Consider the following 17,936-nt stretch of genomic DNA (forward strand, 5'->3'; position numbering starts at 1 on the left):
TTTCAAAGGTACTGGTAATTATTGCGTAGTACGGCCATTTACTAAAAATCCTCAAAACCGGTTAATAACCGGTTAACCGGTTTTGAAGGAAAAGTCTCGGTTAATAACCGGTTTTTTAAGTTAACCGGTTTTTGCATACCCTAGTCACTACCGACTGCGCCAGACCGGTTGTCAAAGGAGTGAGCCTTCTGTACTTGTACTATTATATATTCTGTGGTATTGCGCAATAGCCCAACACAGGGGCGTCCCCAAGTGTTTGTGGGTTCAAGAACTTGCGTCAGAGGTGTTCTATACAAATCGCCCGGAATGTCCGGTCTCCTTAAATGAAAATGAAATGAAAACGAAATATTTATTTACGCAAGCTTATAAGTTTATTAACTATGAAGTTCGTATGTGTACCACTATAAACTCTTCTAACGCCGTGTCTTGCGTGGGCGACGGTCGCGCGACCGTCGCCGTCGCGTCTCATACTTCCGTATCGATAAGGTTTGATTTCGTATGCGTCGCATCGCCGTCGCGCGACCATCGCGCGACCGTCGCCCACGCAAGCCACGGCGTAAACAATGTCACATAATGTAAACATGTCAGTTGAATTGGTTCAGTTCGTTTGCCTGTGCCGTCGGGGGCCGGACAAATATACATTGGAAAACTATCTAGTATTTTATTTACTGTGTCCACGGATATTTCTAACTTATTACAATGCGCATAACGTCAAATAAAGCTACGCTGGCTCCCTCAGCCTCGAGAAGATTTCAGTCCCCCCTCAATTAGAGGGGGGTATCCACTATGGGACCGGCAAGAAACTCGGCGGCTCACTTCTTTTCAAAACATTAGATCTTATAATTAACATGCATTGAATAACAAGATACAATTTAACATGCAAAAGTATTCATTCTGTATCTTAATCCTATATCCTGTGGTTTTTAAACCCCGACGCAAAAACGACGAGTTTGACGCAACGCAATCGTCGTTAGGCATCTCACGGGTAGTTATGTAGTAATAATTGCGAGCGATGTCTCGTATTACTTACGATATATTATAATTACATAAAGGGAGGGCCCTGAAACAAAAGCAAAAAATTAAATTGTACGATGGACTATACTCCTTAAACTGATCAACATTTGTTCAGCAACTTTTAAAATTATGAAGTCTACAATTTTTTTTATTTTTACTTTCAAAATAAGATGTGGTCGCGAACCGCAGCCATGGGGGACCGAGGAAGAAGAAGAATAATTCGCAATATATTAGGAAACCTATACGTACCATACCTATACGCCACTCACGGGAAGAAATGTGGTGGTGAAATTCTTAACCCGCCACCACACGAGCGACATAAACACAGGGTGAAAACCACACCGAAATGATAATCAGAATCTAGCTGACATAAGATCAAAAAAGCAGCCGAAAACGTAACACCAAAGATCTGGCCAGGAGATTGTTTCCTCTGGAGCTGACAGATTTGTAATGATCGAAACATCACTTGCGAGGCAGAGGCTTCGTAAAGCACCTTGTGTTGTGTTTGCCATGGAATGTATAGTTGTTACGAGATACGTATTACTGGAAAGTACATTGTAGACTTTATGGAAATTCCCAAGGAAAAAGTGACACAAGAACCTCGAAACCGAAATTAAAATGTTATGGTTTTTCAGATATTGGCCGTTAAATTTATAAATGTAAAAACAAAGTTTCAATATATCGAAAACCATGACATTTTCATTACGGTCAAATTCGCATAATGTGACAGCTAGCAGTGTGGTTTCGGCGTTGGTTTTAGAGACAACCTATATGGACCTACTCGTATGAACTAGAATTTATGTAAAGTTCCATCCAAACACATCCATTTTCTTGGTATTTTAAGTACGTTAAGCCCCATTTAGATGGTACGAGTTTCTCGCCCGTTTTGGTCGAGAAACTCGTATGACATTATCGTATGCGATAATCGCCTGGCGATTATCGTACGAAAACGTTTACACTCGTGCGAGAAATAAAAACTCGCATACGAGTATCGTATGCGATACTCGCCAGGCGATTATCGCCAGGCGAAATAGTTTAGACGGAGAGTTGAATTTTCAGGAGATATTTCCATAACATTTCTCGACTCGTCTAAACCGGTTCTCGTAAGACATTTCTTCTCGAACGTGCGATTATCGCACGAATCGGAGCGAACCGATTTTCATGCGAGTTTTGCCTGTCAACTTGCGTGCTTACTTGCTAATTAATTAATTATAAACACATATACTATATGCTTTTTTATAATATTGGATACAATTTACTTTGGATTTATTTGAATTTAAGTTGAATAGTACCCAATAACTTTAAAAACACTATAAATTATTTATGACGGTTGAAATAATAATTGTATAATAGGGAAAATAATGAATTCGACCGTATAGCGTTACCTATCTAGTAAGATCTTGGTTGCGATACTTGCGATTAGGTTTAGGAATAATTGAACATAGAATATACCTAGATAAGATCTACTCTATAATATTGATAATGATAACCCTAATTTATTTTTGGTCTTAGCAGTTACTGAGACTTAGCTATAAATATAAAAATACCATGATTTACATGATTCCTGTTTCTAGGTAAAGAAAATTTATTTCGACTGAGTAGCGCATAAACTCGTATACGATTCTCGCATACGTGTTTTGTTTACACGGAGACATACAAACATCAAAGGCGAGGCGATTATCGCCTCCTCCCGCGCGATATCGTACGCATAGTTTACATGATACGATATTTTTTCTCGTACTTCGATAATCGTACGTTCGAGGAGAGAAACTCGTACCATCTAAATGGGGCTTTAGTCATGATTCTCGAAGACAACTTTCCAGGTGAGCTTACTAATTCTATGATTCATAGTATTAGGTACATTGAGTAACATAGGGGGCCTTTTATTTAGTGTGGACGTTTTATATAACATGTAGTGAAGTATGTAGTAAAGATATGAATCAAAGACATAACTCTGTATAGACAGATAAAGTCTCATCATCTTCATCTTCCTTGCGTTATCCCGGCATTTGCCACGGCTCATGGGAGCCTGGCGTCCGCTTCGACAACTAATCCCAAGATTTGTCGTAGGCACTAAAACTAGTGCCTACGACAAATCTAAAGCGAAAACAAATCTAAAATCGAAAGCGATTGCCATCTGACCTTTCAACCCGAAGGGTAACTATGCCTTATTGGAATTAGTCCGGTTTCCTCACGATGTTTTCCTTCACCGAAAAGCGACTGGCAAATATCAAATGACATTTCGCACATAAGTTCCGAAAACTCATTGGTACGAGCCGGGGTTCGAAGTCTAGGATTTAAAAATGTACCTACTTACCTCGGAATCATCAAGAAAACTGTTTGGTCGTCTGAATGGTAATTAATATTTGACAATTTTAACACAATTCAAGTTAACAATAGGATCTAAATTGTCTAAAAGTTTTAATCCTGTGTCGAGATAGCAGTCTATGCACTGTAACTACAGTAATTCTAATAGTCGATCCTCTCCTCTTTGATATGAATAGGTAGGTACATAAAATATGCCGTTAAAACGGTCTAAAACATTTAACTAAAAAACCTAACTGAGTATGGCTCTGTGATCCAAAGTTGATCTTGGCCTTGGCCTCCAAAACGATTAATTATTACCTAAAAATTAACCAATATTGATACCTGAGCAAGCGAAAGATTCCAATATTGAACCGCGAGCATAGCGAGTGGTTCAAAAAGTGGAATCTTGAGCGTTGCGAGGGTATCAAGGCACGAAGGTTAAACAAACTTTGCCACCGAGTGAAACACAAAATTTTTCACTAGACCAACACGAACAAAATACTGACTATAAAACATCAAAATAAATAAAATCCATCAATTTATTCAATATTTATGATTCAAAATCATCATTTATAGGTAAAATCTAGCAGCCAGATTAAGACATCGAGTTAAAATTTGTATGAAATTACTTTGCCCCCTTGTGCATAAAATGCAATTTTGCTATCAGTTTTCGAATAGCAAAGAAAGCCTTTACCAGTTGATGTGGTGAAAAAATATGTATGGGTGTGCTCTATTTATAGGTACTTATCTAACCCATAGCCGAGGCCATAAGAACACCGTAGATAATGTCGCATAATGCGTCTCAGAAAGGTTTCATAATGTTTATTGTATAAATCGTCAACACAACAGCAGTTCACAGTTTCACACCTAAGCCAATAAGGCTGCCGCAGTGCAACACGCGTACACGCAATACGTTTTTATATCCTGGAGTTAGTAAACTAAGTGGAGACTACACTGAGAGAAAATACAACCAGTTTTCATGTTCGTTAAACAAGTTTTTTGGTTAAAATAGCGCCTACGTGCTCTTTGGTTCAAACAACAAGCTACTTGTCATTTGAATCGGCAATATATTTGAATCAACAAGTCGATTTTATAAAAACAACCTGACACATATTGTTTTAAACATACGTTTGGCTGATTCAAACGGATAAACCGCAACAAGTCGAACTTGTTAAATTCACAATGAAAATTTTAGATTAGATAACATTGAGTGCCAACGTACCTACCCCTATAATACACATAAAAGATGATTCAGAAAAAGGAAGTTGCCTAGCGGTAAGAGTGTGCGACTTTTAATCCGGAGGTCGCGGGTTTGAACCCTGGCTCGTAACAATGAGTTCTTCGGGACTTATGTGCGAAATTTCATTTTGATATTTACCAGTCGCTTTGAAAACGCCGTGAAGAAACCGGACTAATCCCAATAGGGCCTTAGTTACCCTTCGGGCTGGAAGGTCAGATGGAAGTTCACAAAACTAGTGCCTACGCCGGAATAGGTTGTCAGCCGTACCAAATGCCGAGATAACGCAAGGAGGATGATAAAGGATGGCATGGCGACTTTATATTTTGTATGGGACGTTCTGACAACAAGTCATCCTTAAAAGAGTCATCCAAAGACATATATAACTCAGTATAGACAGATTAAGTCTAAGAAAAAAACGTACCTCAGTACCATACAGAAAAAGGTACGGTGATCTAGATGGCATTACACCTTTGCGGTACGCTCAACTAGATGGCGCTAATATTAATATTTGACTTTTTAACACATATCAAGCTAAGAATATGGGCCAAATTGTCAAAACTCAGGTTCAAAAGTTTTAAGCCTGTGTCATGAGATGGCAGTCTGTGTAATTAACACATTTTACTTCGACAGTAACTCTCTATAATACTCGATCCTCTTTGTCCTTAATAAATATATTATGGTGCCTCTCTCAGTAATCGGGTTTTAATAATTTTGAGATGAATAATGCCTCCTAATAACTAACCATTTCAAGGAACATGAAACCTCACAGAAAAAAACTTTGTGTCCTATTTAAACTTAATCATGTATATTGGTGTCACAAATTAGATTTGATGTAGGTCTCCAGAAGAAGATACCTATAACCCTATTATGGATATTGTACGTATTTTGTAAACAAATGAATAAACACAAGAGAAGGTTAATGAACCTGAACATTCCCAGGCACAACGTCAGCAGTCTGTCTACAGGATTAAGAGACCAAATACGCAAAACAAAAGTCGCAAATGAATATAGTGGTATGTATATTCATAGACGGTCGTATTGTACTGTGACTTCAGAGACAAAGTTGAAAATTGATAGCCTGTCTTTGCTTTGAAATTCAATTTTAATTTATGTGTAGGAAGGATTTCATTCAGATACCAATACTTTATTTGTTTTTCAAATTTAATCCGTTAATTTACTTTTCTTCGTATCAGAGCGTGGAAAAAGCCAATACATTAAGTAGGTAGAGAAATTGGTACCAGGGTACGTACCAACGGCGCAAACGCTTACGATAATAATATCATTATTTCCGTACTGAATCGACAGCGCCAGGCTGCGTTTCGATCAGCGTCTCATCATCATCATCAGCGTATCGCAGTCCACTGCTGGACATAGGCCTCCCCAATTCACGCCACCGTTTCCGATCTTCGGCTGCTCGCATCCAGCCATCCTGTGCAAATCGTCGCTCCACCTTGCCTGAGGGCGTCCTACATAGGGTATGCAAAAACCGGTTAACTTAAAAAACCGGTTAATAACCGAGACTTTTCCTTCAAAACCGGTTAACCGGTTATTAACCGGTTTTGAGGATTTTTAGTAAATGGCCGTACTACGCATTAATTACCATTACCTTTAAGAATTCTGATGTTGATGATATCGTAGGAGCGGTATTACTTGCACGATGAAGATTATTTTTATCCAGTTTTTGGAAATTTGGTAAATGCGGAAATTACTATAAAAGGCTTGTGTGGTTTGAATGTGATTCGTCAGTTTTGCGTTTTCTAGGCATGTCGCGAAGGTCTACCGCTCCCAGACCCCCTAGTAATACAAGCAATTGATGTAAGAAAACCAAGATCTCCATTTTACCTTTCTTTTCTAAAATATTTGAAATATACGGTAGACTCCAGTTACAACGACGCTCGAGGGACCGCTGATATTACGTCGTACTAGGGTTTCTGCTCGAGAGTCTCGAACTCGAGACTTCTCGAGACTTTCGGCTTCATTCGAGACGAGAAAAAAAATGACAGGTACTCGAGACGTCTCGAGGCCCGAATGTAAAGTACGACCTGAAGTGAAATGCAACTTTTTACCTTCTGCCCGGTCTCATCGCGAGGCGGTGGGGACGGTGTCGAACGGCGGTCATAAATTATAACGAGATAAAGCGATCTAACCTCTAGCTCTCATTCCAACGTAAGCTGGCAGCGACTTTGGCTAGTTTTGACAGCCTCATGTTATTTAAAAGCAATTCGTCATTACAAAAAAGTCAGCGCGTTTATGTATCTTGGGTCATTGATAACCTGCGAAGAGTGCTTATGGCTAACTTCGACAAGATTTGGAAGAACAGAGGAATCCGACGTCAAAATAAAGTGCGATTATTTCAATAATCTCGATATTTATAGTCCATTTCAAATACGAAGGCCCGATTGCACTTGAGACGGTCAATTAGCGTTAACAATAGGATTAGTGATAACAAAAGATACCTGATTGCACCGACAAAAAGATTGCACCGACGCGTGCCAATTTGAAGTGGGCCTAATTAGATAACAAAAGGCAAACATTATGAGCCCTATTGTTATGTTTCGAGTGCAATCGGGCCTTCGTATTTGAAATGGACTATACGTACTTATGGACTTGGACCCCGAAAAGTTTTGATGTGGCTAAGATTGACAAGACCGCCTGTTGTTACCTCTGTTTAATTTGTTTTGTTTCTTGTGTATTACTTGTAAACTATGTGAGGTGTGCAATAAAGAGTATTGTATTGTATTGTATTGTATTGACGCTATTGAGATGTGGTGCTGGCGAAGACTGCTACGAGTATAACTTGAAAAGCTAGAAGAACTAACAAACATCTCTATTTTGCAAGAACTGAATATCACCACACGGCTCTCTAAAATATGCCAAGAGCGACCCTCAGATTTTTCGGACACATTATGAGAGCACCAATGCATAATATGGCGAATTAATGGTAAACATTCTTGGGGTGGGGCTCGTAAGAGATGGTCTGACTGTGTGAATAAATCGTGTGGCGACAGCGTATACTGTGCAGTCCACATGGCTTATGACCGCGTTCAATGGAGATGGAGACACGCTACTTGTGGTCGCGAACCTCGGCAATGAGGAAACGAGGAAGAAGAAGAAGTTATTTTAAACGTTTAATTTGAATGACATTATGATTTAATACATGACATTTTAATTTACTTAACCCGTGCACGGGCGGGGAAGTTAAAGGATTAGGTATTATTTTCAAGACTATAATTGTAGTTTTCTTGTAAAAATTTGATTTATGTTTATTTCAAATAAGATTTTTATTGCTCTTACGCATTTTTTATGATAGTGTGGTGCAATAAAAACTACTAATCATATTGTTGTTTATTGTTTTATCAAAATTTTACCATTTATAAAAAAAGACTCGAGACTCGAGACTTTGGGCTCGAGATTTCTCGAAACTCGAGACTTCTAATAGGTCGAGAAATCAGAAACCCTACGTCGTACTAACCGGATGTCGTACAAAACGAATTTAATTTCTTTTAATTAAAAGTAATATCTTCATCTCTATTACTACAACATTTCAATCAATAGGTTTATTAAAGGGTATTATAATATTATTATCATAGTATTAATACCTTATTTTATTGTGACTTGTTTAGTTAGAAAAATCCTTTTAGTATGCGTGCTTGCTCATCATTTGTAAGTAAAGCTAGTTTATACGCAATCGAAAAATACAAATTGGGTTCTATTTAGCTTATAAGCAATACTTCAAAAAGTTACATGGCCACAATGTAATCTTGCTACTTGTTGTAGGCAAGACAGGGGGCCGTGCTCGGGTGGAAGTAGCTTTGTTTCCTCAATTTACTAGTAAAACTAAAAACGTGTCGCTCGTCGTTGCAACCGGACTTGACGGACGGATTCTGTGTAAAATGTGTCATAAAAAGCGGCTGGCCGTTAAAATCGGAGTCGTAATAAACAGATGTACTTTCATACTATCACATACGAAAACCAAATAAATACCTGTGCTTATGTCGTTGTAAGAGGTTGGACGTTAGGTCTATGCGGAGTCGTAATATACTAACCGGACTCTACTGTATTGTATAAAATGTATAATTGAGTAGACTCGGGACTAATTTTTAAAATAAAATCATTACAGATAATAATGTTGTCGTTGAAAAGTAATGAATAAATCTTTATTATTACAAAACATTAAATAATTACGTATTTTTTAACCTTTTAATGCCTAATTTTCCAAATTTTGAGAAAGAAGTACAGTTTCGGTTATTAACCGGTTAGCGACTATAAAAACCGGTTTTTAACAGAGGCCAAAAAGTCTCGGTTAACCGGTTTTTCGGTTAACCGGTTAACCGGTTTGCACACCCTAGTCCTACACTACGCTTGCCGAGACGCGGTCTACACTCAAGAACTCGTTTACCCCAACGGTTATCGGTTCAGTGTCTAGCGCCTACGAATCCTACGATATTATCATTTCGGCTAGGTCAACAGTGGCCGGCCGGCCGGTTTAGGTTGAACTAGGGTGGGTTGCTAAACACGCCAGGCCCCGTAGCCGAATGGCATTTCTCCGACGCCAAACGAAAGCGATACGCCGCTGGCTCTGTCGCGCCAATACGCAAGCGCGATAGAGATAGATATCTACTAGCGCTTCGTTTCGTGAGCGTTTCGTGAGCGATTGTGCCATTCGGCTAGCCACCCAGTTATAGTCAGGCCTTCACCATCCATCACTTTTCCTTTAACATTCATATAAGTATGATATATTTCAGTTCAAATGAATACGAGTATGTAACTTCTTTCAGTTAATCTTCATAGATCCTTGTCACGGTAAGCTAACACTCATGTAAACACTTACACGTACTTTACGGGGGTTATACAAGAAATAGGCTTACTACGTCGCGTAAGACCTATTTATGGGCTCCTGTGGGTGTGTCTGTGATAATTTTGCTCATAGTGACAATTATATAATAAAGGCTCCCATTTAGAAACGGTTTCTTAGAAATAAATAGTAAATACAGACTACTAAGTAATTTCGATTTCAAAAGCGGGTTTTGACAAAATTGTGTTAGGTTGTAGCACAGTGGTAGGGCATAGCACAACAGAAGACCACAGATATATAATAGCACTAGACCCTACTCATAGTGTTGTGTTCCTGCCGGTGAGTAAGGCGACTAGTCGGACAAAGCAGTCGGACTATACGTGGCTACAGGATACAATCAACCCTAAAGCAAGTTTTAAGTTAAGCTACACAAGTATAAATCATAGTGATCCGAGTAAAATTCGAGCGTGGTGTCAGGGGTGCCATTCGTCAGTGTCACTTAATTCACGCGTCTTGCTTTTTTCTATCAAAAGTATCTACTTGCCATCAGACATATATCGGAGCTGCTAAATATCTCACAAATATCGGAACACGTATCTATAGGGAACTTGGCTGTAGTTAAAATAATAGTTATTTGTTTTACAAGGGGGCAAAGTAGTTGTTTAACCGCACGTGCCTATATTGATATCCGAGCAAGCGAAAGATTCCAATATTGAACCGCGAGCGTAGCGAGTGGTTCAAAAAGTGGAATCTTGAGCGTTGCGAGGGTATCAAGGCACGAAGGTTAAACAAACTTTGCCACCGAGTGAAACACAAAATTTTTCACCACACCAACACGAACAAAATACTGACATAAAACATCAAAATAAATGAAATCCATCAATTTATTCAATATTCATGATCCAAAATCATCATTTATAGGTAAAATCTAGCAGCCAGATTAAGACATCGAGTTAAAATTGTTATGAAATTACTTTGCCCCCTTGTGGATAAAATGCAATTTTGCTATCTGTTTTCGAATAGCAAAGAAAGCCTAACCAGTTGGTGTGGTGAAAAATATTTTTTCTCTCTAAGAACAAATTAAATTACTTTCATAGAAAATATTTTAACTTGTTGTAATATTTTTTTCTACTCCCGAACCGACATAAATAAAGACATCTATCATTCTCACGCTGACATACTTGCCAGAACGTGACGGATGTTTTATCCACGTAGATAAGTGATAAAATTGGAAGCATCAAAGCATCATATCATAAGCAAGCAGACGTTCGAGTGCGTGTTCTATAACCTAACCACAAAATTAAAATTTTGGAAAAACCCCCGACCGCGACATAGTAGACCGATTTTCATGAAACATGGCTAAGAACTCCTGACAGTCCTGACTAACTCAGCTTTCAGACAAAAAAAAACTAAATTTAAATCGGTTCATCCGTTCGGGAGCTACGATACCACAGACAGACACACACACCGACAGACAGACAGACAGACAGAGAGACAGACAGACAGACACGTCAAACTTATAACACACCGTCGTTTTTGCGTTGGGGATTAAAAATATTTGTGAGAGCTGTGGCAGCTTCAATATGGCAACCTACTTACTTACCTACCTAAATATTACAAATATACTTATTTAGTACGGTGAGTATTATATTATTTAATTTATAGTATTTATACCTAAGTACCTGTGTCAAAGTCATATTTGTAAAGATATAAAAAAATATTTACTATAACTTTATCTTGAAATCTCCATTAGATTGATTTACATTCTATTTTAAATGTTAATGTCCTGTGTTGCTCTGATTTCATTCTTAGACTAATTACCTACAGTAGTCTCAAGCTACACTCAAGTAAACAAAGCTCTTGAGCCACGTGTTCACGTCTGCAGGTTCACTTCAGACATCTCGAAAGTATTAATAATATTAGGTATAAAAAATATATAAAAAGTTATAATTTATGAAGGTTACATCAATTTATTTAGAAATTACCTACTATGAAACTTATTGTTAGAATTTAGTGGGAAAGAACGAAGATTATACCGACGAGTAATCACTAGACATCTACCCACTTAATAGCTACCTACGCATATTGTTATTTGTATACTTAATTATAGATTATTACTTGCTAATACTTATTGGCGTTACCTAAACAAAATACTGTATCGGAATAGTGAAGTATTTACATTTATTACTCGAGGTAGAAAAGACGGTACACCTAACCTCGGTTAAGAAAAAAAAAACAAAATAATTTTATTTAATTATTATAATATATGTTTGTATATAAATTAATTAAAAGTATTGTAACAGTAACAATACCGAAAAGAAATGTGCGAGAACAAACAAATAGGTATAGCATTCTCTAAAATGAATGCGACATGATACCGATTTGTCAATGTCAAAATTGACAAACACACGTCGTTCTTGACACTTGCTTATTCGTTCTATGTCGTCTGTAGATTGTAGATCTAATATTTGACGTAGATTTAAGTAATTTAACCTGGAACGCCGTTGTCAAAAATTTGCTACTGAATTAATAACTTTCAATCTGTTAATTACCTCTACAGTTTAAATTGCCTGGGACAGAACTGGAACAAGGCGCTTGAGGGATTAAGTAGTGACGTCGCAGTCTCGTAGGCCCAACGAAGCTGGTTACAAGTTTATGTATGCATTTGGGTTCCCACGTCTTCTCCCATCTATTCCTTGATGAAAACGCAGTGTTACCCCCTGGTGCCGTAGCCGAATGGCATTTCTGCGACGCGAAACGGAAACGAAACGCCGCGAAAGGTAGAGGTAGAGCTCTGTCGCGCCAATACGCAAAAGCGATAGAGATATCTACTAGCGTTTCGTGAGCATTTGTGCCATTCGGATCGGCTACGAACCCCTTATGGAACCATTTATAGGTAGGTAGGCAACTATAGGTACCTACATAATGTGTAACACTAACAGTTGCTAGCTTGACCTTTGAAAAATCGGAATTGGATATCGTTTCCCAAGGTAGGTATTTAATAAACAATCATACTTGATAAAGTTCTCAGGCTCATTTTTGAATTAATTAATACTACTTGTACGTATATATAAAGCGTAGGTAGCACATCATTAATTTCACGGTATGCCAGGCGGGTTCATACACAGGTAATTATTGTATTGTACGTCAATACGGCCTCTGAAAGAGCTACGTTAGTGTGGAGTCGGATCCTTTCTTTCTTGCTCGCAACTCGCCGAATGTGATAACGCTTTTAACATATGTTATCGCCATACTGGATATTATTTACACTAAGTGCGTTTTCACATTATCCGATCCGATATCGGATGTAGGAAGAATTTCAAAGGCAAAAATCAAAGATGGCGGCTTAAATGTATGGGATATCGGTCCTACATCCGATATCGGATCGGATTATGTGAAAACGCACTACGTATTTTACCGTAATCAGACAGGCAAGCATGGTCGCGCGATAAATGATAAAAAACATCATGCCGTCCCTATCGAAATTACAAATAGTGCGATAGGGATGTTTTATCTTATCATTTATCGCGCGACCATACTTGCCTGCCAGATATACTCGTAACTATAGCGTGAGAGCGATTGGCATTATGTTCGGTAATCCGTACCTGGGAAAATATGGTCCGTAGTAGGTAACCATAGAACTATTTCTATGGTAATAGGCTACTTGACCCTTTTTTAAAGTCTGTCTTATATTATTAATTACTGTCCAATTAACCGAAAAAAAAATACTACCATATTTTATTATGACTTGAAAATCGCAAAAAACATTTATAAAGTATACTTTCACTTAATCAGGGAAATACAACATTAGCCATGACAATCTATATGTTGTCTGTGCATGACGTAAATCGAATTGAACACAAAAATTTCTGATATTTAAGTATGAGGCATAAAGTTCATCATGTCAGTGATTGACTCGTCATGAAGTTAAGTTAGGTTCTATGACGTCACTACATGTCTGACAGCGTTTTCGGTGGCCAAAGTTAAAAAAAATATTACACACATTTTTAATCGAAAATACGTAGTCACCATACACTTTTAATACCCAAAATCTATAGAAATTGGTTTCTTATGTCAAATACTACAGGAAACAATCATTTCTTGTGCCAAATTCGATAAGAGTCTAGTAGCCTATTTAGGTATACGCAATAGGTCCGAAGAATGACGGAGATCGCATCTACTGCGTAAATTATCATAGAGATAGTTCTAAGATCGGATTCGGATCACACGTAGTGCAAAACCGCTCTAACTGTTTACCACTATGTCTTTTCTCCAACATATTTTCAAGCACTTTCGGTGAAAATAAACACCAGCGCAAGAATAAACACTATTGTCCCGGAGCTGTAAATTGACATTTTTGACACATGACAGCGTCCACAAAACGTAAACTGGCGCGACCTAATGAAATTTTAAATAAAATCCTTTAATAGTATTAAAAAAAAATCAAGTACTTAAAAACAATATATCGCTTACTTTAAACATAATCTAACACAATATGTTACATTTTTGCAGTTCTTCGTTAGTGAGTATTTTACGATATTAATTTATCACGCAGGATTTACTTATAATGTCATTTATCATTCATTTTTATTTTTAAACTAGTGCAATTAATTGATAGAAATCGTATATTATATTTGTTTAAGCGCCTCTTGTACATAGGGCCTAATAGATTCAACCAATTCGTAAATAATCGCTAGATTTGGCAAACGATACGTCTTAGCCACATCGCAACCATACTTCAAAACAAATGTGTCAAAAATGTGAACTTACAGCTCAGGCACAATAAAGTCCGTCTCCCTACTTACACAACACCAACGGAGCACCCACGCAAGGGCAAAGTGGGGGACAAACGCAGCTGGAGAAAACGTGCCCTCCCACCCCCTACCGCCGTGCGAGAAATAACTCCTCATCAATGCTTAGCAATCACTGCGTATTGAAGGGGACATTTTTAATGTTTTATTAAGTTGTTATCAATACTGCAAGTATATTAAAATACAGTCATGTAGGTATAGTTCATAATTCAGCATTTCTTTTTTTTTGCCAATAAAAAAAATTTTGATTGTTTTAGGGAATTTTAGGTCAATTGTACTCAGAATCACGAGTACTTTCAATCTCACTGGGAGACAAAAAGTGTCCCAGAATTTCCATACATTTTTGTTACTTTCCTCTTTTGTTACCCCATACAACATGTACGGAAAATGGTAACAAAATAAGAAAAAATCGTATGGGACAATTTTTTTAACTATTAGGATTGAAAAAGCTAGTAATTCTGAGTAGAAATAGCGTATTTTTTTCCAAAAATATCACACTTCATAAAAGTGGCAAAAGAAAAAGAAATGCTCAATTCATCATAAGTATAAATATGTGGATACAGATGTAGTGCGAAAAGAGTGTTGTGTTCCTGCCGGTGAGTAAGGCTGCCAGAGCTCAACGAGGGTGCGGTGTGCTGATGACGGGAGGACTTACGGAACTAACTTGTTCCGTCTATTGTCCTTTGAGTCGTCGGCAACCCGAACCCTCCTTGGAACTTGTACACTCCTTTTTGCTGTGTCCTTAACACAACACACATTGTACTTAACACAGCAAGAGGGAGTGTACAAGTTTCTAATGGGGTGGCAACGCGCATGTGACACTGTTTGAGTTGCAGGCGTCCATAAGGTTACGGTGACCGCTTTACATCAGGCGGACCGTATACTTGTTTGCCACCGACGTTGTATAAAAAAGAGTTTCCTTCGGGCAATGTGAGTACATCTTTTACTGAGACTGACTGAAATAGCATGACACGTTCGTACGTTTCCGTAACAAAACGAAGGCATTGATTTAAACTAACACGATCTTCACTAATATTATTAAATTAAAACGGGACTTAATCGCGTAAAACTTACGTTTTATATTTAACCCGACGTTTCGGACATGACATTACGTCCGTGGTTACGTGAAGCGATTGAAATCAGGAAACATCGTAATTTCAATCAAAATGAAGGGCAAGGGATTTCATCTTCGTGGAATCCAGTGATTAGCAAGTGTAAACGTGAGAAAACTTCCCGTCTCATACCATCGGATGTCGTGAGTGTTGTATGTAGGCAGAGTGGCAACCCTAGCGTAAAAGTGACTGATGACAATCAAGTGCGGGTAGTTCGAAAAACTCGTACAGCTAGAAGATGTTGATACAACTCCCAGCCAGTCTACCCGTGACCACGGACGTAATGTCATGTCCGAAACGTCGGGTTAAATATAAAACGTAAGTTTTACGCGATTAAGTCCCGTTTTAATTTAATAATATAAAACGAAGGCAAATCTTTTCGCACTACATCTGTAAGCCGCTCGCGCTTGACCATGTTTTTAGTTCTGAATAAAACGCTAATTGAGTAACATCGTGTTTCGTTATATCACCCTATAAGTAGGTACATAACATTGGCGAAGTCGGTAGGATACGAACCTACGGTCCCGAGCTTGGGCCTTTAAGTAGGTACATAACAAAATCTTAGGTCAGTTCGGTTAAAGTTTACGATATTAACTGATTCTTTCGGAAAATAAATGGAAGAATCTAATGTACTTATACGCACTACATGGAATCAATAGAATCTCCTCACTTCGGGCGAATCTCGCTCGCTTTGCTACCTGGAAAATATTACGGCTCAGCCACGACATTGGTCTAAACGCGACAGCGGGGAGCGGCGGCCATACATTGGAGCGAGACACAGCGATGGGACTGTGGCTGCCGCTCACCACTGTCGCGCTTAGACCAATGTCGTGGCTGAGCCGTAATATTTTCCAGGTAGCAAAGCGAGCGAGATTCGCCCGAAGTGAGGAGATTCTATTGATTCCATCTAATGATATTATGTAGTGCGTATAAGTACATTAGATTCTTCCATTTATTTTCCGAAAGAATCAGTTAATATCGTAAACTTTAACCGAACTGACCTAATATTTCGAAATGGTGATTATACACCAGAAATTATTTATTCAACCCTGAACAGGCGCCAAAATTCTGTTTTGTATGAAGGATATTTTCTTACTTCTTTACCTCTTCTGTGCTGTCTCTATGACACTTGTCGCTACATCGGGTGTAGTAGCACAATTCTCATATGGCAAAAAGCCAGAAGGAGCGGACTCATCAGCCTGGGGTCCCCTTTGACAACTAATCCCAACATTTGGCGTAGTCACTAGTTTTACGAAAGCGACTGCCATCTGACCTTCCAACCCGAAGGGTAAATAGGCCTTATTGGAATTAGTCCGGTTTCCTCAAGATATTTTCCTTCACTGAAAAGCGACTGGCAAAAATGAAATGACATTTCGCACATAAGTTCCGAAAAACTCATTGGTGCGAGCCAGCGCTCTTACCGCAAGGCCACCAGCGCTTCCAGAAGGAGCGGACTGTAGGAATACAATAAGTATGAAGAGAGGCTTTACTACATGAAAGGTTCTACGTTGCCTTACCCGGGTTCAGCGAGCTGAAATCTTCTCGAGGCTGAAGCGTAGGGTTAGAGCCGGCGTCGTTTTATTTGACGTTCATATGCGCATTGTAATATGTCTAGTTACTTGAAAAATTAATATTTCATTTTCATTTTCATGAGCTCTGCTTGCTGGCTGAGGCCTCTGCGTTGGTGCTTCTTCTGCTGATTTGGGCTCTGCATTTCTGGTTTACACTGTTATTAACTTATTAAATTATTTAGTATTTGGCTGTTGCCTAAATAGACTTGGATGACACTGATTTAATTTTGAAGTTTGACATTTATATCATTTGTACTAGCAGGCCAATAGCCGCGCTAGAACCAATGAGTTAGTAAAAGAAGTAGTAGTTATAGCTTGAGTAAAAGAAAAGTATTTTATGCAACAGGCGTTTAAAGGAGGTCAAAAAAGACGAGTGGCGTGGGTAACAATTTTGAGGCGAAGCCGAAAATTGTTATTAGGACGCCACGAGTATTTTTTGACTCAGTTAAACACTGTTGCATACAATACTTTTATACGACCATGCACTTAGTTTAATAGTTTTCTTGAATATCTTTCGTGAAATTCACAATGGTTCCCGTATTCTGACGCAAAGGTTTGCACTGTCAGCTCAGCTGCCCAAAGACTTCCCGCGCACGCGCGCCGTATCGTTATAACAATGCATTGCCATGGTTACAGAGCCAAACAATGCGTTTTCAGTTTTTTCGATACTGCGCGCATGCGCGGAAGCCGGCGGACGCTGACTTTGGGGAATAGACTTTTATATAGGGGTTTAAAGATCTATACACGACCTAAATGACGAATATAACAGTTCGGAAGTAGAAAAAAAAGTTTTAAACTAAACTTCTCATATGGACTAGAACATTTTCCATAGTCTTATATATGTAACTAACAAACTATGGATTGTTTTGTCCGAAATGATTATTTTTATAACCGAAATTGCGTTACTAAAAATTCTAGATGTAGGTGAGGTAGGTAGTTCTAAATAATGAATTAATAAAACAATCAGTAAAATATAGACATAGTATATTTATTTTGCACTTCCCCGATTCATACATGAGATTTGTGGTAGGAATGTTAGATTTTTGAACTAAATTTTTTAAATATTAAATACTGGTAACTTTGTAT

This window comes from Leguminivora glycinivorella, chromosome 4 (genome assembly GCF_023078275.1).
Source record: "Leguminivora glycinivorella isolate SPB_JAAS2020 chromosome 4, LegGlyc_1.1, whole genome shotgun sequence".
NCBI lineage: Eukaryota > Metazoa > Arthropoda > Insecta > Lepidoptera > Tortricidae > Leguminivora > Leguminivora glycinivorella.